The 24,693-nt window shown below is 41.2% G+C and overlaps 1 long non-coding RNA gene across 1 annotated transcript in view; it reads right to left on the reverse strand.

Moving 5' to 3' along the window:
• Positions 1-246: 246 nt before the first annotated feature.
• The window catches only part of LOC125452060 (uncharacterized), an 82,182-nt gene continuing 57,735 nt past the window's right edge, over positions 247-24,693 (reverse strand). The window contains exon 3 of the long non-coding RNA XR_009445806.1: positions 247-416. This is a non-coding gene — a long non-coding RNA (uncharacterized LOC125452060). The remainder of the gene's footprint in view (positions 417-24,693) is intronic.

The raw sequence follows: 24,693 nt of genomic DNA on the forward strand, positions 1-24,693 counted from the left end.
GGGTATGTTGCCTAATTGATATTTTAGACTGAATAGCTGAGGTATTGTTGTCTTTTTTAATCCATCATCAGAAAATTGATGGATCAATCATTTTATTGTTCATTCAGCTTTAGCTTATTTTTGTTTTATTCAGTACAATATCACTTCAGCAGGGCTTTCTGATTCCAAGCATAACTCATTCAGCAGCATCAAAGACTGCAAAATCAATTGCCATAATCTACACGTGGTAATTTTTCAAGAGTCAAGTTTATTTATGCAATTATTAAACATTTGCACAAATTTCCCAGAGATTATACAAACATCCACATCTTCCAAATGGTGTTGGATAAATAGTTGGAGACCTCAATTCTTCATCTTTGAACTCTGTAGCCTCAAGTATGTAGAGCTTTTCTTCCATTAGTTCATGAGATCATTATCTGTGGTTTGAAGTGAAAAATCAGCACATTTACTGGTTTTGTTCAGTGTCTTTGCACCAAGACACTGGCATTTATTTTTACCATCACATCATCTGAAGAGACCCAGGTCAATGAGAATAAACTGAGCACCTCTGATTTGAATCAAATCAACAAGCTTCTTAACAAGACTTCTGTCAGCAAGTGATAACCTCCTAGCTGAGAGCTAAATAGTTCTGACAAGTTTAATGTGTAATGCATTTTCTAAGATTCTCTTTCCCAATGGCAACATCATGGCATTTGGAGGGTATATATTATTCTTTGAGCTATAAAGAACATAATGATCATCACCTGATTTGCTTGCTAAGAAAAGATTCTAATTTATTTTCATCTAGCATAATTATCATGGCAATTACTAAACATTTTCATAGTTATTCTGCGTTTAGGTGATAAACACTGTAGGAATGCCAACATCTTCTTGCCAATTCTGTAATTTACCAAGATAACAAAGTGTGAAGCTGGATGAACACAGCAGGCCAAGCAGCATCTCAGGACCACAAAAGCTGACGTTTCAGGGCTAGACCCTTCATCAGAGAGGGGGATGGGGAAGGGGTTCTGGAATAAATAGGGAGAGAGGTGGAGGCGGACCAAAGATGGAGAGAAAAGAAGATAGGTGGAGAGGAGAGTATAGGTGGGGAGGTAAGGAGGGGATAGGTCAGTCCAGGGAAGATGGACAGGTCAAGGAGGCGGGATGAAGTTAGTAGGTAGGAAATGGAGGTGCGACTTGAGGTGGGAGGAGAGGATAGGTGAGAGGAAGAACAGATTTGGGAGGCAGAGACAGGCTGGGCTGGTTTTGGGATGCAGTGGGGGAAGGGGAGATTTTGAAGCTTGTGAAATCCACATTGATACCATTGGGCTGCAGGGTTCCCAAGCGAAATATGAGTTGCTGTTCCTGCAGCCTTCGGGTGGCATCATTGTGGCACTGCAGGAGGGCCATGATGGACATGCCATCTGAGGAATGGGAGGGGGAGTTAAAATGGTTCGCGACTGGGAGGTGCAGTTGTTTATTGCGAACCAAGCGGAGGTGTTCTGCAAAGCGGTCCCCAAGCCTCCGCTTGGTTTCCCCAATGTAGAGGAAGCCACACCGGGTACAATGGATACAGTATACCACATTGGCAGATGTACAGGTGAACCTCTGCTTAATATGGAAAGTCATCTTGGGGCCTGGGATGGGGGTGAGGGAAGAGGTGTGGGGGCAAGTGTAGCACTTCCTGCGGTTGCAGGGGAAGGTGCCGGGTGTGGTGGGATTGGAGGGGAGTGTGGAGTGGACAAGGGAGTCCCGGAGAGAGTGGCCTCTCCGGAAGGCAGATAAGGGTGGGGATGGAAAATGTCTTGGGTGGTGGGGTCGGATTGTTTTAAAGTTATAACAGTTACCCGTGATCTCTGATGCATTCTGAATGACAGATTTGCAAAACTGAACAGTGGCTAGCTTTTCAGCTGTTAATTGTGATCATGCCAGTATATGTTGTAGTTAAGACCAGAGTGACATATGTAGCAATTAACCGTGTAAAATAGCAGGAAGCTGCCACTCCTAGATTTCAGTGTTTTTTTCTCTTACAGACCACTGCGGCACAATCAAGTGGTAAAAAAATTTTCAATTCCCACATTGATTGCTAAAGTCAATGTGCAATAAGCTCGGAAAAAAAACTCTGAACTTCAAATTTTGTGATGGATATTGATTACTTGTTTCAAATAAATTACCAAACATTTCCAAAGCAAAGGTAGCAGTCGTAGAACTTCCTGCACTGAGCAATGAACTCAGATTTACACCAATTCTTTTGCAACTACTACATTGTAGACAGGTAGTAAATTATCTTATATTTTCCCATGCTTATATGGAACTGTTCAATGCAGAAAACATGGAACGGGTTCAACATTCAAGATTAGATCGGAATGGGTGTGTTAAGGAAAAGAGAACAAAGGTACAATATGTGGATTAAGGGCAGGTAAATGTGATTAGTACTATTTGCTTGTGTGGCGAGTAAACAGGCATTTTGGGCTGTGACCTGTTTCTTTTCTGTCACTTCTGCTTATTTTTATTGATTCAGCATAAATATAGAAACATTGTAGTAGCAAATAAACCTTTATATACAGAAGTTTGACACCAATCAAAGAGCAACTTGGTGCTTGAGTACCAGCATCACTACTGAAACACCGAATGTGGCTTTGAACAGGGTACATGGAGTTAGGTGAGCAAGCAGAATGCAAGCTAGTTCTAAAAAAGTCATTTCATTTGTATTTCACATTTAACATTGAATTGAAATTTGCTGTTTAAGTTATAAATTTTTTTCAGGCTTAAGCAGCGATGTACAAGCTCCCCATGTGGGTGCCAATGTGATCCAGTGTAAGCAACTGCAGAAGAGATGATAAGACCTGCAGATGCTGGAGTCAGAGACAACACAGTGTGGAGCTGGATGAACGCATCAGGCTAGGCAGCATCAGAGGAGCAGGAAAACTGACGTTTCGGGTCAGAACCCTTCTTCAGAAACAATTGCAGAAAAGGCTTGCAGATCAGCGAGCTTCAGCTTAGAGTTAATGTGCTCGACACCCTTCTGCTGACATTGAGATGCATCAGGGATGAGTAATATTATCTGGATATATTGTACAATGAAATGGTCACATCCATTAGGTTAGGGTCTTCTGATCTGATCAGTGGCCAGGGTGGAGGGAGTGTGGCTGCAGTTGAGGCAGTTAAATGTACCCAAGGGCAAGAGTGCAGTTTGGAATTGTCCAACAGATCCGAGATTCTCTCAACTTTTTTGAATGAGAATGAATGGCGGTGGAGGGATGAGCAAACTGACCATGGCACTACAATACAGGAACCCATTCGAGTGGGTAAAAAAGGAATATAGTGTTACTAGTGGTGAGTTTATTTAGGGCGATTGACAGTACTCTCTTCAGTAAAATCTAGAAAGCTGAGTTCCCTTCCTAATTCAAGGATATCTACTCAGGGCTCAAGAGGAACTTACAGCGGGAAGTGGGAGAATCCAGTTGTTGCCAATGTAAGTATCAAAGACATACGAGAGAAGGAAATATGTTCTCCAAAGCCTGTATGAGGTATCAGTATACAAATTAAGAAGCAGAACCCCAAAAGTAATCTGAGGATACTTACCCAAGCCACCCACATATTGTCAGATGGCAAATGAAAATAGAGAGATGAGTGCATGTCTCAAAGGTAAACTGGTTAGCAAGGTTAAATAGCATGGAATCCAAAAAAGCTGGCCATTTGGATACAATATTAGCTTGAAGGTAGGAGACAGATGGAGGTGGTGAAGGGTGTTTTTCAGATGGGAGGGGGCCTGTGACCAATGGTGTGCTGCAAGGATTGATGCAGTGTCCATTACTTTTTGTCAGTTATATAAATGATCTGCATGTGAATATAGGAGGTATGGTTAGTAAGTTTGCAGATGGTACCAAAAATGATGGTGTAGTGAATGGTGACAAAGGTTATGTCAGAGTACAATGGGACCTTGATTAGTTGGGCTGATGGGCCTAGCAGTGGCAGATGGAGATTAATTTAGATAAATGTAACGTATTAGATTTTGGTAAGGCAAATCAGTGCAGAACTTATATACTTAATGGTATGGTCCTGGGGCCTGGCCCTGAACAAAGAAACTTTGAGGTACCGGTTCATAGTTCCTTGAAGGTGGAGTTGCTGGTAGACAAGGTATGAAGAAGGTGGTTGGTACGCTTGCCTTCATTGGTCAGTACATTGAGTTTGGGGTTAGGATGTCATGTTGCAGCTGTACAGGACATTGGCTAGGCCACTTTTGGAATACTGCATTCAACTCTGATCTCTCTGTTATAGGAAAGATGTTCTTACACTTGAAAGGGTGTAGAAAAGATTTACAGGGATGTTGCTAGGGTTAGAGGGTTTAAGCTATAAGGGGGATCTGAAATGACCAGGGCTATTTTCCCTGGAACATCGGAGGCTGAGGGGTGATCTTATAGAGGTTCATAAAACGATGAAGATCATGGATATGGTGAGTGGCCCAGGTCTTTTTCCCAGGGGAGGGGTGTCCAAAACCAGACGGCAGAGGTTTAAGGTGAGAGGGGAAAAATATAAAGTGGACCTAAGGGGCAACCTTTTCACACAGAGTGTGGTGTGTGTATGAAATGAGCTGCCAGAGGAAGTGTTGGAGGCAGGTAAAACTACAACATTTGAATGGGTACATGAATAAGAAGGGTTTAGAGGGCTATGTGCCAAATGCTGGCAAATAGGACTAGGTTAATTTAGGATATCTTGTTGGCATGAATGAGTTGGATCAAAGAGTCTGTTTCCATGCTGTACAACTCTATGACTCTATGACTAGTTTGTGGAGTGCTGCCAGCAGTACTGGGGAAAATGTGGCTATAGTGTCTATTTAAATTGTTTTGCGACCAGTGGTCTAGTAAGCTGCATAACTAAGGAAGTAGAGATGATTTTAAATCAATTAGTGGGGGTGTGTGATCAAATTTGGGCAGATGTTCAGAATTCAAGTGTTGGAGCAAAGCAAGATGCTGGGAGCGTGTCAGTAAAACTTGGCAATTATCCTAGGGGCACTTAATCTACATGGTGAATATTCAGATCGGCAAATGTAGTCTCCATGAGGGTGTTTTATCATGTTTTCAGATCAACACATTTTAGAGTCAATTAGAAAGCAGAATGTACTGGAACTTGTATTAAAGACATAGGTTCTGCCATCTTAAAATAAAAGCTCAAGGTGTAGGATGAGCATTTTGGAATGGATTGGTAGCTAACAGAAAATGGAGAGTAGACATAAATCATCCTTGGCAGAATGTAACAAATAGCACACCATAGGAATCAGTGCTAGGGCCTTAACTTTTATAATTTATACAAATAGCTTGGGCGAAAGGACCAAAGGCATTGTTGATAAATTTGTTAAGACACTCACATAGGTAAGAAAGTAAATTGTGAGGAGAAACTAAGAATGCTACAAACAGATTATTGATAGGTTAAGTAATTGAGCAAAGATCTGGCAAATAGAGTATAATATGGGAAATCGTGAAATTGTCCATTTTAGCAGCAAGAATAAATAGAAAGCATATTTTCTAAAAGGTGAGAGATTGTAGAGCTTTGAGATGTAAAAACATCTGGATTGCCTAGTGCATGAATTACAAAAGGTTATTATGCAGTTACAGAAAGTAGTTTGGAAAACAAATTGAATGCTATCCTATAGCAAAGGAAATTGCAACACCAGAGTAGTTATTTCATGCTTCTGCTGTACAGGCTGTCAATGAGATCACATCTGGAGCACCGTGTACTGTACTGTTCCCCCTTTAAAGGAAATGTGAAGTTATATTGAAAGCAGTCCATTGACAGGCTGTCTTATGAGGAAAGATTAAACAGGTGAAGCTTGTATCTGCTACAGTTTAGCAAAGTATGAGGAGACTTGATTGCCAAATAAAAGAGCTTGGATGAGTTTTGTCAGAGTAGAAAGGAATGTTTCCTCTTGTTGCAGAATATTGAACTAGGGCTCACAGTTTAATAGTAAACCATTTAAAACTGAGATAAGGAGAAATTGCTTCTTACAGAGGATTATGAGCCTTTGGAATTTTCTTCTCAAAGTGGAAGCAGACTGTTTGTATATTTCTTTTAAGCAGAGGTGGACAGATTCTTGATAATCAAGGGAATGAAAGGTTGTGGAGATTGGCCAAAATATGGCATAACCAGATCAAACATGACCTTATTGAATGACTCGAAGTGTTGAGAAGCCTATTCCAGCTCCTAGCTTGTATATTTTTCCTTCCATTTATAAAATGGAGCATCCCATAAATCATGCTGCCCACTTTCTCAATTTGCCCTGCCACCTGCAAAGTTCTCTGAGCATATAACCCCAGGCTTCTCTGCTCTTCCACCACCTTTAGAACTTTACCCCTTGCTTAAATTGCCTGGCCTGGTTACTCCTACCAAAATGTGGGAATTTTGGGCGAATAAACCCAGCTGATCCCTGATCAAATATAAAAGTTCACGTGGAACCTATTTTCACATTATGATGAAACTCAAATATGAAGGAAGAAAGATAAACTACCCTTACAAAGCTGTTGTCACTCATATTAGGATTTCTACTGCCAACAAAACAGGAGCACTCAAGAAGTAAATCTGTTTTCTGCCAATGTTTGAAGTATAATTTACAGTGAGGTGTTAGCTCATGGAGAGCAAATTATTTGCTTTAAACTAACTGCAAAAAGTAATATTTTTCCAAGATTTCAACCACTGTTCTTTTAGATTTTTTAGTTCTGTGAGCAGTTTTAGTCCCCTTATTTCAGGAAAGATATCATTTCATTGGAGGCAGTTCAGAATAGGTTCACTAGGACCATCCCTGGTATTGTGAGCAGAGACTTAACAGGTTGGGACTCTACTTACAGAAGTTTCGAGGAAAGAGACATGACTTTATTGTAACGTACAGGCTTCTTAAGGCGCTTGACAGGGTAATACTGGGAGCATATTTCACTCCATTAGAGAGTCTAGAACCAGATGAAATATTCTCAAAATAAAGGGGCATCAATTTAAGACTAAGATAACAGAAATTTCGTCTCTCAGAGGATTGAGATTATTTGAAACTCTTTGCCTTCTGAAAACTGTGGGGGCAGAGTCTTTGTGTACATTTAAGGCTGATATAGATAGATAGATTCTTGACCAGTATAGGAATCAAGTGTGACAGAGAAAAAGCAGGGATGTGGAGATGAAGAATGTTAGATCAGTCATAATTCGATTGGATGGCAGGGGAAGCTTGAGAGGGCAAATGCCCCACTCCTATTCCTCTTTATTATTATGGGCTTATCACTATCATTTAGACTGTGCCTGATGTTTTTAATTCTACAAAATGTATTTACATTCAGCATTCACTTCTGGATTGGAGGTAAACATCTGCATTGGCAACAACATCTTCAATATAAATTTAAACTTAAAAGCAGTCCAAATGCATTGGGTGAGACCTGGGCCAACAGAACTGAGATATGCTCAGTTTGGCTTACGACTTAATGTTTCAAGATTTAAAAATAGAAAAATACAGATTAACCCATATTCAGCATCAGCTGGATACGCTTACTGGCTTTTACGACCAGCAAACTATAGATTGAGGTTGTAAATACCCAGTCAGGACTATTATACACAACTTAAAAGGACGGGACTGGACAAATCACAGTATTACCAAAACAGCATTAATTGCCCTTTTCTACAAGTGCGCACCTCCCGCTCCACAATAGGGGGGAGGCACCTATAAATATTTTGTGATCACCATAAATGAAAAGGCAATATCTTTCAGTTCTTTTCATAATTATGAGAAAACACAGGCATGATTCATGAGAATCGCAAGATTTTCTATGAGTTTGTTGAGGGGAAGAGGGTAACCAGGGAAAGAATAGGGCCCCATAGGAACCTGGGGTGAAATGTGTATGTAGAGCTAGAGGATATTTGTAGAGTGTTAAATAAGCACTTCACATTTGTCTTCTCTTGGGAGAAGAAAGATATTTTCAGAATTCAAAAAGATGGATGGTGATGTTTTTGAGCAGATTGGTATAAGGATTAAGGAGGTATTGGAGGTTTTGGAGGATTTATAAGTAGAAAAATCCCAGGCCAGTGTGTATTGTATCCCATCCTGCTGTGGGAGTTGAGGGATGAAATTACAGGGGCCCTGTGGTGCCAGAGGGTGGGGGGACAGCTAATGTAGTTCTACTTTACAAGATGTGCAGTAGAGATAGTGTGTCTCCTTCAGTGGTAGGGAAACTATAGGTGAAAATTCTGAAAGAGAGAATTAATCTCCACTTGGAGAGGCAAGGTTTGATCAGGGTAGTCAGCATGGGTTTGTCAGAGGGAGGAAATGCATTTTGATTGCATGCTATGACCATCACCAGTAAGAAACAATCAACCACCACCCCTTGACATTCAATGGTGTTACCATCAATGAATCTCATTGGCTAGAATCTAAACTGGACTCACTGCACAAACACAATGGCTACAAGAGCAGATGAGAGGCTAGGAATACTGTGGAGAGTAACTCACCTCCTGTTGCTCAAAGCCTGTCCATCATCTCCAAGACACAAGTCAAAAGTGATGGAATACTCCCCAGTTACCTGCATGAGTTCAGCCCCAACAATGGCCAAGAAGATTGACACCATCCAGGACAAAGCAGCTTGCTATGTTCACAAGCATCCACTCCTTTGACAACTGACACTCAGTAGTAGCAAAGTGTACTATCTACAATATTCACTGCAGAAATTCACCAAAGATCCTCAAACAGCACCTTCCAAGCCCATGACCACTTCTACCTAGAAGGACAAGGGCAGCAAGTATCTGGAAACACCACCACCTTCAAATTCTCTCCAAGCCATTCACCACCCTGACTTGGAAAGAGAACACCATTCCTTCACAGTCGCTGAGTCAAAATCCTCGAATTCCCTCCCTAATAGCATTGGGGGTCAAATTACAGCAGGTGGAATGCAGCGGTTTAAGAATGCAGCTCACCACCACCTTCTCAAGGGCAACTAGGGATGGGCAATAAATGCTAGCCCAGCCAGCAATGCCCACATCCCACAAATGAATAGATTTTTAAAAATTTGGACAAGCACTTGAAATGTAATAACATTCAAGGCTATGGGCCTCGTGCTGGTAAATATGACTGGTGTACATTTAATGTAGCCTTAGCCAATAGACACGATGGGCCAAAGAGCCTCTTCTGTATTGTATGCTTCTATGATTCTATGATAATTATTGTAAAATCAAAGTCAATAAAATATTTACTATCCTGTTGTTTTGAGTAGTCATAGGTAGCACGAGAGAAATCAGTAATCAGACTGTTCTACTTCTAGGATAGTACCCCTGCAAAAAAGCCCTTGGGAGTAAATTTGACCAACATTGAAGCCTAGTAGAGATTTTTGACTCAAGATTGACCAACTGGCTGGCTTGACATTTACTGTAACTCCTAGATAGTAACTCGGGTGTGCTTTAACTAACAGTTTGATTATCAACCTCCAAATCCTTTCACCAAATGCCAATTGATCAGAAGTAGTAAGAGTGGGCTAGGATGCTGATCAACCATGTGATGGAAAGAAAGATTGCAGCCTGTACCAGCGCTATTTGCAGCTCCAGACTACATGTAGCTAAAAGTATATATTGCTACAGAAAATCGGACTCTGAATGATCTGTAACACACCACTCTGTGCTATAACTAAGAGTAAGGTATCCCTCTAGTGAGGAGCCAAATAGGCGTTGATCTACTAATAAGCCTAGAGCAATAATCCTGGCTGATCTTTGTGGAGGACATGTACAGAATGTTTACTAAAAGGTAAATATTCGCCAGTAGTTAACCAAATCTGTTTGTAATTGTTCTCCAATCTTAAAATGCCGTTGAACTTTGTAGGTGGGTCAAAACTGTTGGGTATGTGACTCTTAAAATCAATACCTGAATTTGTCTACCAATTGAGTTTTAGGTGTTATTGACTTTATTAGTGATTGAACCTAATGATTCTCAACACTTGCCTAGATGTGGGCAGCTTTCTATATCTCCCAACACTTAAGTTACTGCTGGTAGTACATCACACAACACACAAACTCAGACCCACAGAAGGGTCTGAAGAAGGGCCCCGACCTGAAACGTCAAGCTTTCCTGCTCCTCTGGTGCTGCTTGGCCCGCTGTGTTCATCCAGCTTCACACCGTGTTATCTCAGTCCCAAAGGTCAGATTGGTTAGGGTTTAGTTTTGTATGCAAGTTCATCTGACTCATCCAAAAGACCACGATAATTCCTTCAATAATCAGGTGAAAGTACCTTTCAATGGTTTTAGTCATAAATGAGGCAGACTCAGATAGGAGCTATATATCGCATTGAATGTGTGTAGAAGTGAAATCATCAGGGCCAATAGCGGCTCTGCAACTTCTTCACCAGCACCAACCTTTAGTTAGCTGATGGAAGATGGCTCAAGGAAAGAACTCTATTTCTTTGAGACGTTGTACAGAGGGTTAGTAATTAATCATCAATTCTTTGTCAGTGATTCAGTGAATTAGGTATAACAAGAAATCATAGCTGAAATTAAACGTGCCACAGCAATCCCGCTTTCTAATCTTGGGGAGACGTTGACAGGAGGGAGGTGGTCTATAAAATCTGATGCCATGTTACTGGCACTGTAGCAGCTGCCGACCTGCCCTACTGTGATTTTATCCACAGCAAAGTGACATTGAGCAACACACCCATGGGCCAATTGAGACCCTTAAATGGCCTAATAATGGTCACTTAAGTGGATCCTCCTGCTAGGATTTTACCCTCATTAGGGCAGCTAATGACAAGATTCAGCCTGCCAAGTGAACCATGGGCAAGTTGGGGGCGTGGTGGGGTTGAGTAATGTACATCCTTTCCAACACATCTCTGCATATCTAAAGATCCACTCAGTATAATTCCCAATTTTTCCCCACCTCACCAGCTTCCTTCAAAGAGATTGTGAAAAGATTGGTTGTAATCTACATTGCTTGTCAAAGGTGAACTTTGTTTTCTCAATGTGTCTGCCAGTATTCATTATAATTTATTTTAACTCCAGTAATTATATCCTTCAGTCTCTGCATTCCTTTAGAAACACAGCTTTTATCATTCCACTGGAGTCATGCTTCCTCTAGGAACATCCCACTATTGTTCATCTTCCTTTGGACTGCTTATTCTCTGTCACCCGTGCTGTGTTCACAGAGGTGAAACATTTGGTCAAAGCCACATCTCCTTAAAATCCGAGCAAGATAATCTGACTCCAAAACTCCCACCTGCATTGTTTCTGTGTTACTTTAATTGATGAATTGCAGGGCAAAGCTACAGCATGCACTGCTCAAGATGTGAATTGCAAGTCTTAGTTTATACAGCCTGTAATCTTGTAATGCGTCCCTGAAAGGAGGTGTCTGATCGATTTGATAAACATTCTGTGAAGCACCGTATTATTTAGGAAGGGAGCGAGAGAGAAAATAGGGAACTACAAACCTGTCGGCCTTATATCATTAGCAAGGAAAATGCCAATATCTGTTATAAATGACCTGTTAAATAGACACTTGAATAATAATGATCTGATTGGACATAGTCAGCACAGATTTGCAAATGAGAAATAGTATTTGATGAACTTGTTGAAGCTTTTTGAGGATTTTACCGACATAATTGATATGAACATTGTATACTTGGATTTTCAGAAACATAAGGCCATAAGACCTCAAGATACAGAAGCAGAATTAGGCCATTCAGCCCATTGAGTCTGCTTTGCCATTTACCTGTGGCTGTTGTTTCTCAGCCCCATTCTCCTTCCTTCTCCCCACAACACTTGATTCCCTTACTAACCAAGAACCTAAAAATCTCTGCCTTAAGCATACTCAATGACTTGGCCTTCACAATAAGTTCCACACATTAACCTCCCTCTAGCTGAAGAAATTCCTCGTCACATCAGTTGTAAATGGGCATCCCTTGACTCTGAAGCTACAGCCTCAGGTCTTAGTCTCTCTTATTAGTGAAAACATTTTCTTTACATCTCAGGCTTTCCAGTATTCTATAAGTTTCAGTCAGATCCTGCCTTATTCTTCTAAACCCCAGTAAGTACAGACCCAGAGTACTCCACCGCTCTTCATAGGATAAGCCTTTAATTCCTGGAATGATTCTTGTGAACCTCCCATCGACCTCCCCCAATGCCAGTACATCCTTCATTAGATATGGGGTCCAAATCTATTTACAATGTTCCAAATGCAGTCTGACAAGAACCTTACACAGCCTCAGCAGTACATCTCTGCTCTTGTATTTCAGTCCTATTGAAATTAATGCTAATGTTGCGTTTGCTTTCCAAGGTGCCAACTGAACCTGCATGTTAATCTTAAGAGTATCCTGAACTAGGACTCCTAAGGCCCTTTGTCTTTCAGATTTCTGAAGCCTTTACCCTTTTAGACAATAATCTATGTCACTATTCTTCCAACCAAAATGCATAACCTCACACATTCTCACATTGTATTCCCTCTGCCACTTCTTTGCCCGACTCTCCTCACCTGTCCAAGATTTTCTGCAGTTTTTCTGCTTCCTCAACACTACCTGTTGCTCAACCTATCGTTGTGGCACCTGCAAAATTGGCAACAGTGCACTCAGTTCCTTTATTTAGATCGTTAATCTATGAGAAGAATAGTTGTACTCCCGAGATAGACCCCTGCAGCATTCCACTAGTTGCCATCTGCCATCCTGACAAAGACCATTTTACCCCGACTATCTGCCTTCTGCCAATCAACTAATCTTCTATCCATGCCAGTGACTTGTCCTTAACATTATGGGCTTCTTTCTTATTTAGCAGCTTCCTGTGTGGCACTTTTTTCGAGGCCTTCTGGAAACGATGAGAGGCATAGATAGACGGGATACCCAGAGGCTTTTTCCCAGTGCAGAAATGATTATCACAAGGGGGCGAAGTTTTAAGGTGATTGGAGGAAGGTGTAGGGGAGATGTCAGAGATAGGTTCTTTATACGGAGAGTGGTGGGTTTGTGGAATGTGCTGCCGGAAGTGGCAGTAGAGTCAGATATATTAGGGACATTTAAGCAACTCTTAAATAGGCACATGGATGATAGTAAAATGTAGGGTGTGCAAGGTAGTTTGATCTTAGAGTAGGATAATAGGTCAGCACAACTTCATGAGCTGAAGGTGTATTGGGGTGTAGTCCATCTGGTCCAGGTGATTTATCCACCTTCGGCCCTTTCAGCTTTGCCAACCCCTTTCTTCTTAGTGATGGCTACTACCCTCACCTCTGCCCCTCACTCTCTGGTGTCTTCCACTATGAAAACTTATGCATAGTACCTATTTAGCTCCTCTGCCATTTCTTTGTTTCCATGATTACTTCTCCGCCCTCATTTTCCAGGGGTCCAATGTCCACTCTAGTCTCTCTCCTTCCTTTTCGATATCAAAAACACCCTCTTGTAACCTTTCACATATTAATAACTTGCTTAATCTCATGTTTCATCTTTTCCCCTTCATTGTTTTTTTTGTTATCCTCTGCTTCCTAATTATTTGGCTTTCAACTAATTTTCACTGCATTATATTTTTTCTTTTGTCTTTATGCGCTCCCTGACTTCCCCTGATAGCCATGGTTGCCACAACCTCCCCTTAATATGCTTCTTCTTCCTTGGAATGTATTTCTGCGTGTCTGTTGAATTTACCCCAAGAAACTTCTGCCATTGCTGCTCCACCATCTTCCCTGCAAAGGCTCCCCTTCCAATCATCTCTGACCAGCTGCTCCAATCCATCTTTGTAGTTACCTTTGCTCAATTTTAATATCATTACATCTGATTCAATTTCTCCCTCTCAAACTTTAGGGTGAGTTTTGCCATATTATGGTCACTGGTCCTCAGGTGGTTCCTTCATCTTAAGCTCCCTAACCAAGTCTGCCTCAATAACCATCATAAAATTGAGAATTCAGAAATGGTAAGAACTGCTGATGCTGGAGTCAGAGATAACACAGTGTGGAGTCAGACGAACACAGCAGGCCACACAGCAGGCCAGGCAGCATCAGAGGAGTAGGAAAGTTGACATTCTGGGTCAGGACCTTTCTTCAGAAACTGATTTCTGAAGAAGGGTCCCAATCCAAAACACCAACTTTCCTACCCCTCTGACGCTGCCTGGCCTGCTGGGTTCCTGCAACTCCACACTGTGTTATAAAAGCCAAAAATGCCCATTCCCTATTGGGTTCTATAATAAGCAGCACCTAAAAACCATCTCATAGACATTCAATGTTTTCTTTTTCTTAAGATCCACTACAAACCTTATTTTCCCAGTCCATCTGAGTCTTGAAGTCCCTCCTGATTATCATAGTGGTGCCTTTCTCACATGGCTTTTCTATCTTGGATTTATTTTCTTCCCCACATCCTGACTACTGCTGGAAGCCTGCATACAACTCTCATCAGAGTTTATTTTACTTCTTAGTTCCACAACTCTACCCAAACAAATTCTACACCTTCCAACTCCATATCATTTCTTGCTATTGATTTAATTTCATTTCCTACTGACAAGGCACACTGCACCCCCTGCCCATCTGCCTGTTTTTTCAATAGGACATATATCTGTGGATTATTAGTTACCAGCCATGATCCCATTATAGCCACATCTCTGTGATGCCCACAACATCATACCTGCCAATGTCAATCTGCTCTACAAGCTCTGTTACCTTGTTTTGTATACTGCATGCATACAAGTACAAAGCATGTAACAAGGTCCCCCAAAATAAGCTAGTTCACACAATAAAACCTCCTGGGATTGGAGATAAAGCACTGCCATGGTTCAAGAATTGGCTAACAGTCAGAAAACAGAACAATGGGTAATCTTCATGTTGGCAGAATATGACTACAGGTGTACCGCTAAGATCAGTATTTGGACTGTTCACAATATATGTCAATGATTTGGATGTGGGGAGCAAATGTAAAATTTATCAGATGGTACAAGGCTAAAAGGGCAATATGTGTGGTGGGGAATATGTAAAGTTGATTCAGGAGGTTTTGGACAGGTGCCGTGAATGGGCAAGAACATGGCATATGGAATATAATGTGGAAAATTGTGAGACCATCTACTTTGGTGGGAGGAACAATACACAGAATATTTCTTAAATGATAGAAGTTTCAAAAATGCAGATGTACAAAGAGCCCTAGGTGTCCTTGTCAAGAAATCACTGAAGGCTGCAAAAGAGCAAGCTATTAGGAAGGCTAATGGAATGTTTGCCTTTGTTGCAAGTTGACAATGAGGTCTTGTATAGAAGCTTGGTTAGACAGCATCTGGCATGCTGAGTGCAGTTTTGGTCTAGTTATCTCATGGAGAATATTAATATCATAGAGGACATGCACCAGATTTGGGCAGCAGGACTGTCCTGTGTGGATAATTGGGAGATCAGGTCTGCGTTCTGTAGTGTTTAGAAGGATGCAAGGTGATCTTATAGGAAACCTACAAAATGCTTAAAGGGATAGACCAAGTAGATACAGATGAAGTGTTTTTCCTGGCTAGAAAGAATAAAACCGTTGGACAAAATTTTTTTTAAAAATCAGGCGTGCCATTTAGGGCTGAGAAGATTTGAAGGTTTTGTTTTACTCAGAAGGTTGAAATTCTTTGAAATTCTCTACCTCAAAGGGCAGTGGAATCTCAGACTTTGAGTATGTTCAAAGTAGAGATTGATTGACATTTGATTACTGGTGGCATAAAGGGTTATGGGAATAGGATAAGTTAAAAAAGGCATTGAAGTGTTTGATCAGCAATGATCTTATTAAATGGTGGAACAGGCTTGATGGGCTGAATGGCTTACTTCTGTTCCTATAAAGTAATTTCAAGACAGCAATTCATATATTTCTAGGTATTGAAAATATCATGGGATACTGCAGGAAAATTATGTTGCAGGAGTAAATCAATTGCAACCTAGTTGAATGGCAAAGCAGACACGAGGGGCTGAATGACCTACTCCTGGTCTTTTCCCGAAATCCCTATAATTGTACGCTAACCCCTTAACAGGGCTCAGTTTTGGGGAAGCCTAGGTATTGGCCCCCTTTTCACTGCACTGCTGCCAGTGTTATGCTGGGACTGCATCACAACAGCTGTTTAGTCCAAAAACTTACACTTTATCACATCAACGACTTCTTCACAGTTCCCCTGTCAACAGTACAACACAAAACAGCTTCTAATGAGATTTTTCAATAGTTAGTGAACTTATAGTTCCAGTTGCTGTGGGAAAATACACATCATTCTGTAGCTGTTTTATTCCAGCCAAGTAAATTGATTGCTGTTTCTAGGGTGTCAAGGTGACCAATAAACATCCTCCGCTTAAAAAACTCTACAACATGCATTCAATAAAAACAAGATTAAGATGAAAAGTCTCTAAGGTATTTCATTCATCCCTTGTGTTCTGCTCTTAGCCTCACAAACGAGATTCATGAGCCACATAATAATTGGCTTATCATTATCTTTCATAGAATCATTGAATCATAAAATACAGAAGAGGTCCTTCAGAAAATTGAGTCTGTACCACAAAAACTACACTAAATCTACACTGGTTTTACTTTCCGGGAAACACCTCAACACCTTTGTCACCGAAACCTCAAACATGCCTTTCTCAATCTCACATTCTACCACTTCAACTCTCATTGTTGGTCCACCATATTCAATAATTCAAATTGTTTCAAAAATGTGCCCCACGTGACCATCAACACATTCTTACAATATCTTCCTGTTCCTCAAATAATTAATTGTAAATTATCATCATCTTGTATGCTCCCCACATGCCTTGACCAACTCTGTGATCCTCTGGCTAGATGTTCTTTCCTGAGCATTCTGTTTTTCTGACTCAGCTATCATTTGCACCATAACACAATCACCACTAAGAGATAGTAGGAACTGAAAATGCTGGAGAATCTGAGATAACAAGGTGTAGAGCTGGATGAACACAGCAGGCCAAGCAACATCAGAGAAGCAGGAAGGCTGACGTTTCGGGCCTAGATCCTTCTTCGGAAAAGTATAAATGTAGTGGCCAGAACTTCAATGGAAGATAACTGAAGTGCTGTCTCCCCAATACCATTTTCCTGAAGAAGGGTCTAGGCCCAAAACATCAGCCTTCCTGCTCCTCTGATGCTGCTTGGCCTGCTGTGCTCATCCAGCTCCAATCCTTGTTATCTCACAATCACTGCTAACATTGGTGCATAGTTCTTACCTGCCTCTGTCTTAATCTTTGGAACACAGTCCCAAAATTCTCTACTTCTTCCTTCACCTTTTGGAAATTTGCACAAGATCCTTCTCAGTGATAAAGATTTCAGTCAGCTTTCTTAATCCCTTTCTTCCAGGCTCATTTTTCATTTTGTTTACATCTGTTTGTATACAATGTTGGAGTATTTCTTACTGGAAGTGCTACATAAATGCAGGCAGCCATGTCAAGGCACCTTGTGTTTTAAGATTGATTTCGAGACATAGAGTCATAGGGATCTACAATACAGAAAAGACCTTTCGGTGCATTATGCCCGAACCGGTCAAAAACAATCAGCTCGCTATTTAAAAATTGAAAGCGCTGTGGATGCTGGAAATCAGAAATGAAAACAGAAAATGCTGGAAAACTGAGCAGGTCTGGCAACATCTAAGAGCTCATTAGAAGGGTCACTGGACCTAAAACATTGACTGTCTCCACAGAGGCTGCCAGATATGCTGAGCGTTTCCAGCAATTTCTGCTTTTGCACCTCACTATTTAACCCAATGTTCCAGCACTTCTGTAAATCTGTAATAAAGTGTGATATGTTTGCGAACTGCATAACATTTCAGTATATTTCCAGAGGAACTCTTGCTGAGTCTATATGTGAAGAAACACTTGTACAAAGAGAGTGTGTTGAGGCCATACAATTCAGGAAGTATTATTCCATAGACTAGTTATATTTGTATCCACTTTAGGGTCATAAAATCAAATTGATAAACAAACAAACAAGTTGATCAAGTTTTAATTGTTAAGATTGTAAAACCACAGTAAATAGGAAGAGGAGGAATCCATTCAGCCCTTTGAATGTGCTCTACCATTCAATAGGATCATGGCTGGTCCAACACTCCTGAATGAAGAATCTACATATCTCAGCCTTAAAGATACAAAAGGACTGTCACAGGGAGGTCCATAAACACACAAACCTCTGAGAGAAGAAGTTCCTCCTCATCACAGCCCTTTGATCTTAGACTCTCCCATGAGGGGAACCATCCTCTCAACATTTACCCTGTCAAGCGCCTCAGGAATCCTACATATATCAACAGGATCGCCTCTCATTTTTCTAAGCTCCGATGAGTAGAGTCCCAACCTGTTTAGCCTTTGCACATAAGAGAACCTTTTCATAACAGATCATTCTAGTGACTTCCCTGAACTGCCTGCAATGGAATTATATTTTTCCTTAAATAAGGAGAAAAAAACAGTTCACAATACTCCAGATGTGGTCTCATCAGCACCTTGTATATTTGCAGCAAGACATCCCTACTCTGAGACTCTAACTCCACTGAAATAACGGCCAATTCTCCTTTAGCCATCGTTGGTAAGAAACCGTTCAGGTTGCAGTTAGCGATAGTACAGTTTACTTTCAGACTACAGGTCTCAGACATGCTGCAAAATGCCTGAAATTCTTGAGTTTTGGATTGCTATGAAGAAAGTTTGCTTCCCACGCCAGTAGGTTTGAATGGATATATATACTCAACATTACATTTTTGAATCTTCCAATGTGTTACTCATTATAAATTATTGGATTTGTTATTTATACTGATACAATGCACTGCTGCAAAGGTAGAGTTGTGATAAAACTTGGGCTATCTTTTTAAGGCTACAAAGTCTAATTGCTAACATTAAATGTAGCCTAAAGTCACTTACTGTTTAATGGATATTTGATTATATTACTTTATTGATTGAATTGTACTCATTAGTTTTAGGTTCCACTGCAAACACAGCCTGCTTTTAGGATTCTTTAATAATAATGTATGGAGTATTATATCGACGCATACTGGTTTAGAAATCAGATCGCCCAATGTACAGTTACATAGTTAGTAAAAACAGAAAATTGCCCAACTGGAAAATCCAACTCTAAAGAACTTAAGAATTACCAGCAAGCAAAAGAGTTACCAGTAAATTAATTAACAAGGAAATCTATGGCTAACAAATTAAATGGCTAAGCCACTTTTTAAAAAAGACTAAAGCTTCAGTTTATTTTGTTGATAACATAAGGATCAGCTGCCGCAAGGACAGACAGGATTTACATTTAAAAAAAAACAGAAAAAAAGCATTTAACACAAGCATCTCATATTCCATTTAAATTTTCTCATAACTCTATCAGCATTTCTGATATCCCTCAAATCCTTGTCTATCTTTCCTTTAAAAACATCTGTAATTTTCACTTCAACAATTCTATCACTCTCAAAGAAAAGAAATTTCTTCTCAATTCCCTCATAAATTTATGATAGATGGTCATCCAGAAATCATCCTAATGACGAACAGTAAAAGGAGATTGTGGAAATCTGGAAGCATGCGTGAATGCTGTTTTAATATCTTTAATCACAATTTCTGGGCCCCTTTAAAAAAAATCACACGCAGGAATTTTAACATTCAGCTACAGTCTCGTAAATCGGCTGCCAAAATCTGGCATGAACTAAAAACCGAATCTATCTGGTTGACCTTTTCTCAATTGCAGCCCTGGAGGTTGTGCTGATGTTTGGAAATGGGAGAAATCATGAAAGAGTTATTAAATCCAAGCCCCGAGAAGTGAATTAATATCAGCAGCAAGCTGGCCATTAACATAAAATGCTTTGCAATCATTCCCGCTGGGTTTCCTGCATTGCTTATTCATTAGATCAAGACATTTTGACATGAATTGATGTATATACTCATCTCTGAAAGTATGGAACACAATGGTCTGACCTACACTTGATCTCCACTGTTCCAGGAAAGGTCTAACAAAGTTTTGAAAAATCGCAATCACAATCTTTACACATTTTGACTGTTGTTTTGAAGACTGGTAAGTTCTGAAATTTGGTATGGCCTTGGTGTCAACTTTATCAGATTTGCGAGCACATGCCTGTAATAAATATATAAGAAAACACAAAAATTTGAGCAATATCATTAAGGCATATCTGTGTGTTTGTCTATATATGTCTGAAATATTTTTCAAACAATGACGCCAGCTTCCTTCAGGTGTCAGATGCAGCTCGGAGGAAGCAGTGTTGCCTCTGAGGAGAACATGATTGAGATGAATAAAATGATGAGGGGATAGATAAGGTAGGCAGAAAGGAATGTTGCATCTTGGCAGAGGCATTCATGATGACGGGCATAGACTTAACGTAAAGCACAGGAGGTTGATAGGGGATGTTACGAACTATTTTTTCACCCAGAGGACAGTGAAAATCTGAAACTCAGTGCCTGTAAGGGATTGAAATCCTCATAACAACATAAAAAGTATTTTAATGTGCACTTGTGATGTCAAGGTTAAAAAATGGGATTAGAATAATTAGGTGGTTGTCCTTGACCAGCATTGACTCAATAGTGCAAAAGGCCTTTATCTGTGCTGCAGATCTCTATGATTCTGTGTGTTGGAAATCATGTTTTCATGGCCCACTCAAGAGGTTGAAGGGACGCTGTGCTGCCAAAGGTGCTCTCTTTCAGTTCAAAAAAGTTTTACCCCCTCAAAGGATTCCAAGACCGTAACTTTGAAGAAAAGCACTGGAGTTTTCTTCATTGGTCTGAGCAGCATTTTTTCTTCAATGCAAACAAATACCCTTAGGTTATTTGATCATTATCGAATTGCTATTGGTAGGAGTTTGCTGTGTAAAGTTCTGCTGCTGAAATTCCTACATTACAACAGAAAGAATGCCAACACTGGCTGTGAAGTGCTTTGAAATGTCCTGAGGTTGTGAGAAGATGCCTAACCTCCATCCTCAGCCCCAGCAATACACTTGTTTGTACCGTCAACCTGAGGCACATCTTTATTCCTTATCTCAGCCTGAGGATCATTTTGGGCCCAGTACCTTGTCATTTCTACTTGTTAGATAACAACAAGCTGATCCCAATGCAATCTAGATTGCCCATTCACAGTCATGTCCGACTCAATCCCTGGCGTATCTCCCACTTCACCAGACAGTTACATACCCCGCTCCTGTGTTGAATTCTCTGATCAATTGCTCCACTCCTAAATCTAGTCAAGAATTAGCCATGAATAGAGACAATGTTATATTTCAGACATCCATTAGTATCCATTATCGGGTGGTTTCTGAAGTTAAATCAATTTCTGATTTCATTAAATTAGACATCACTAATATTTAAGTATAAATGTCTGTTGAGCTCTTTTGTCAATGTCCTTTTCAACATACATGTCCTTCTGTAACCCACAAATGACAAATTTTAAAAAAGATAGAACAGGATTATTCATGCAACTGTGTAGTTTTATTCTGACTATGCTCAGAACTATCTAGGTTTAAGAGGAAGAAAGTTAATGCAAGAATAAGGGTTTGGACTAATTAACTTTTTCTTTAAAGGCATCATGGAGAAACTGGGCAGCAAACTGGGCAGGAAAAGTAATAAATAAGATTGATGATGATGAGTAGGTGTGTTCAATGATGAACAATCTAGATATGTATCTCCCTTGTTATACATTGTTATGTTAGCAATAAAGACTGAAGAACAAATGAGCTAGGAACTAATCTTATGTATGTGTTCTGGAAGACTATATTCATAATTGCACTAGGGAGTCAGGCTTCTGTGTAACATGATGTGGACTTAAAAAGCCAACTAGCCAGAAAGCATAAGTTAGAGTTAAACAAAGAAGGTCCTTTCCAAAAATAAAATGTGGTTTCGTAAAACATCTGGGAACTAGAAGATGATCAGAACCAATCACTAAGGCGTAAAAGTTGTACTTATGTAATTAAACAATGTTGCGTATGAAAAAAACTGACAGATTATGTAAAATATTAAAGAGAAGCCTACATGTAAGAAAAATAAGCTTTCATATAAAATTCAAAATTTGTTCTTTAAACCGCAAACAATAATTTTCAAGATAACAAAGTGTGAAGCTGGATGAACACAGCAGGCCAAGCAGCATCTCAGGAGCACAAAAGCTGACATTTCGGGCCTAGGCCCTTCATCAGAGAGGGGGATGGGGAGAGGGTTCTGGAATAAATAGGGAGAGAGGGGGAGGCGGACCAAAGATGGAGAGAAAAGAAGATAGGTGGAGAGGAGAGTATAGGTGGGGAAGTAGGGAGGGGATAGGTCAGTCCAGGGAAGACGGACAGGTCAAGGAAGTGGGATGAGGTTAGTAGGTAGGAAATGGAGGTGCGGCTTGAGTTGGGAGGAAGGGATGGGTGAGAGGAAGAACAGGTTAGGGAGGCAGAGACAGGCTGGGCTGGTTTTGGGATGCAGTGGGGGGAGGGTATGAGCTGGGCTGGTTTTGGGATGCAGTGGGAAAAGGGGAGATTTTGAAGCTGGTGAAGTCCACATTGATACCATTGGACTGCAGGGTTCCCAAGCGGGATATGAGTTGTTGTTCCTGCAACATTTGCGTGGCATCATTGTGGCACTGCAGGAGGCCCATGATGGACATGTCGTCTGAGGAATGGGAGGGGGAGTTAAAATGGTTCACGACTGGGAGGTGCAGTTGTTTATTGTGAACCAAACGGAGGTGTTCTGCAAAGTGGTCCCCAAGCCTCTGCTTGGTTTCCGCAATGTAGAGGAAGGCACACCGGGTACAGTGGATACAGTATACCACATTGGCAGATGTGCAGGTGAACATCTGCTTAATATGGAAAGTCATCTTGGGGCCTGGGATGGGGGTGAGGGAGGAGGTGTGGGGGCAAGTGTAGCACTTCCTGTGGTTGCAGGGGAAGGTGCCGGGTGTGGTGGGGTTGTAGGGGAGTGTGGAGCGAACAAGGGAGTCACGGAGAGAGTGGTCTCTCCGGAAAGCAGACAGGGGTGGGGATGGAAAAATGTCTTGGGTGGTGGGGTCGGATTGTAGATGGCGGAAGTGTCGGAGGATGATGCGTTGTATCCGGAGGTTGGTGGGGTGGTATGTGAGAACGAGGGGGATCCTCTTGGGGCAGTTGTGGCGGGGGCGGGGTGTGAGGGATGTGTTGCGGGAAATGTGGGAGACACGGTCAAGGGCGTTCTCGACCACTGCAGGGGGAAAGTTGCGGTCCTTGAAGAATGTGGACATCTGGGATGTGCGGGAGTGGAATGCCTCATCCTGGGAGCAGATGCAGCGGAGGCGGAGGAATTGGGAATAGGGGATGGAATTTTTGCAAGAGGGTGGGTGGGAGGAGGTGTATTCTAGGTAGCTGTGGGAGTCAGTGGGCTTGAAATGGACATCAGTTTCCAGCTGATTACCGGAGATAGAGACTGAGAGGTCCAGGAAGGTGAGGGATGTGTTGGAGATGGCCCAGGTGAACATGAGGTTGGGGTGGAAGGTGTTGGTGAAGTGGGTCCCCCCACTGCATCCCAAAACCAGCCCAGCCTGTCCCCACCTCCCTAGCCTGTTCTTCCTCTCACCTATCCCTTCCTCCCACCTCAAGCTGCACCTCCATTTCCTACCTACTAACCTCATCCCACTTCCTTGACCTGTCCGTCTTCCCTGGACTGACCTATCCCCTCCTTACTTCTACACCTATACTCTCCTCTCCTCCTATCTTCTTTTCTCTTCATCTTTGGTCCACCTCCCCCTCTCTCCCTATTTATTCCAGAACCCTCACCCCATCCCTCTCTCTGATGAAGGGTCTAGGCCCGAAACATCAGCTTTTGTGCTCCTGAGATGCTGCTTGGCCTGCTGTGTTCATCCAGCTCAACACTTTGTTATCTTGGATTCTCCAGCATCTGCAGTTCCCATTATTTCTGAAACAATAATTTTCAAGTTGACTTTGAGTATTCTATAGCCTTGTAATTGACCATTCAGAGAGCTATCATTCACTTAACTAAAATGCGTTGCATCATACTACAGTACTTATGTGATACAAGGTGCCAAATTTACCAAAAAAATGACTATTCATTTTATGAATTTCAGGGAGGATTTCTTCCTGTGAACTCTGGCAAATTATCTCATGCAATTCCCTGCTGCTCACCTCACAAAGTATGCAGCACTTTTCTATTGTACCACTCTTGAACTATCTTGCAGTCAGCAGTATTGAAACTACATAACACTATCATGCTCGTCTGGGATTTTTGCTCCAGGTGGCATATTTAAAGCCCAGCTGGGCATGAGGTCAAGAACTGCCCTTCACAGCATACATAGTGGGAGGGAAATGAAAAACAAGCTTCTGAGGGCACATAGGTGGAATGAATGTCTTTTCTTTAGAAGCAGAATCTCATACTTGTATATGTATTGTCTCTCTCTATCATCATCTCTCTATATCATCACCTCCCTGATCAACTGTGATTATAACTGCAGCTACAAGAATCACGATCCACATCTTAGAACCCAGTCTAAGGAAGTATTGCTGTTTCCTTCACGCTCCTGTCATTTTTCAACATGGGACCATTACGTATTGCAAAGTGTTCAAGTGTTGAAAATGTTAACATGTATTGATTAAAACAAAAACTGTATTTGTTTCTAGGAATATACCCAGACTTCTTTCCTTTTAGGTCATAACATATTCACAGTCAATGAATGATCATTTCACCCAGCTCAGTTCCATTGGAAGCCAATGTCAATTCAAATCACTGACAAATGACAGCTTGGGATAGCCTTCAATGCAGCGGGATGTAAAGGGCTTGGACAAGGGAGACCGTCAAATATCTGTTTA

Source organism: Stegostoma tigrinum, chromosome 5, assembly GCF_030684315.1.
Source record: "Stegostoma tigrinum isolate sSteTig4 chromosome 5, sSteTig4.hap1, whole genome shotgun sequence".
Classification (NCBI taxonomy): domain Eukaryota; kingdom Metazoa; phylum Chordata; class Chondrichthyes; order Orectolobiformes; family Stegostomatidae; genus Stegostoma; species Stegostoma tigrinum.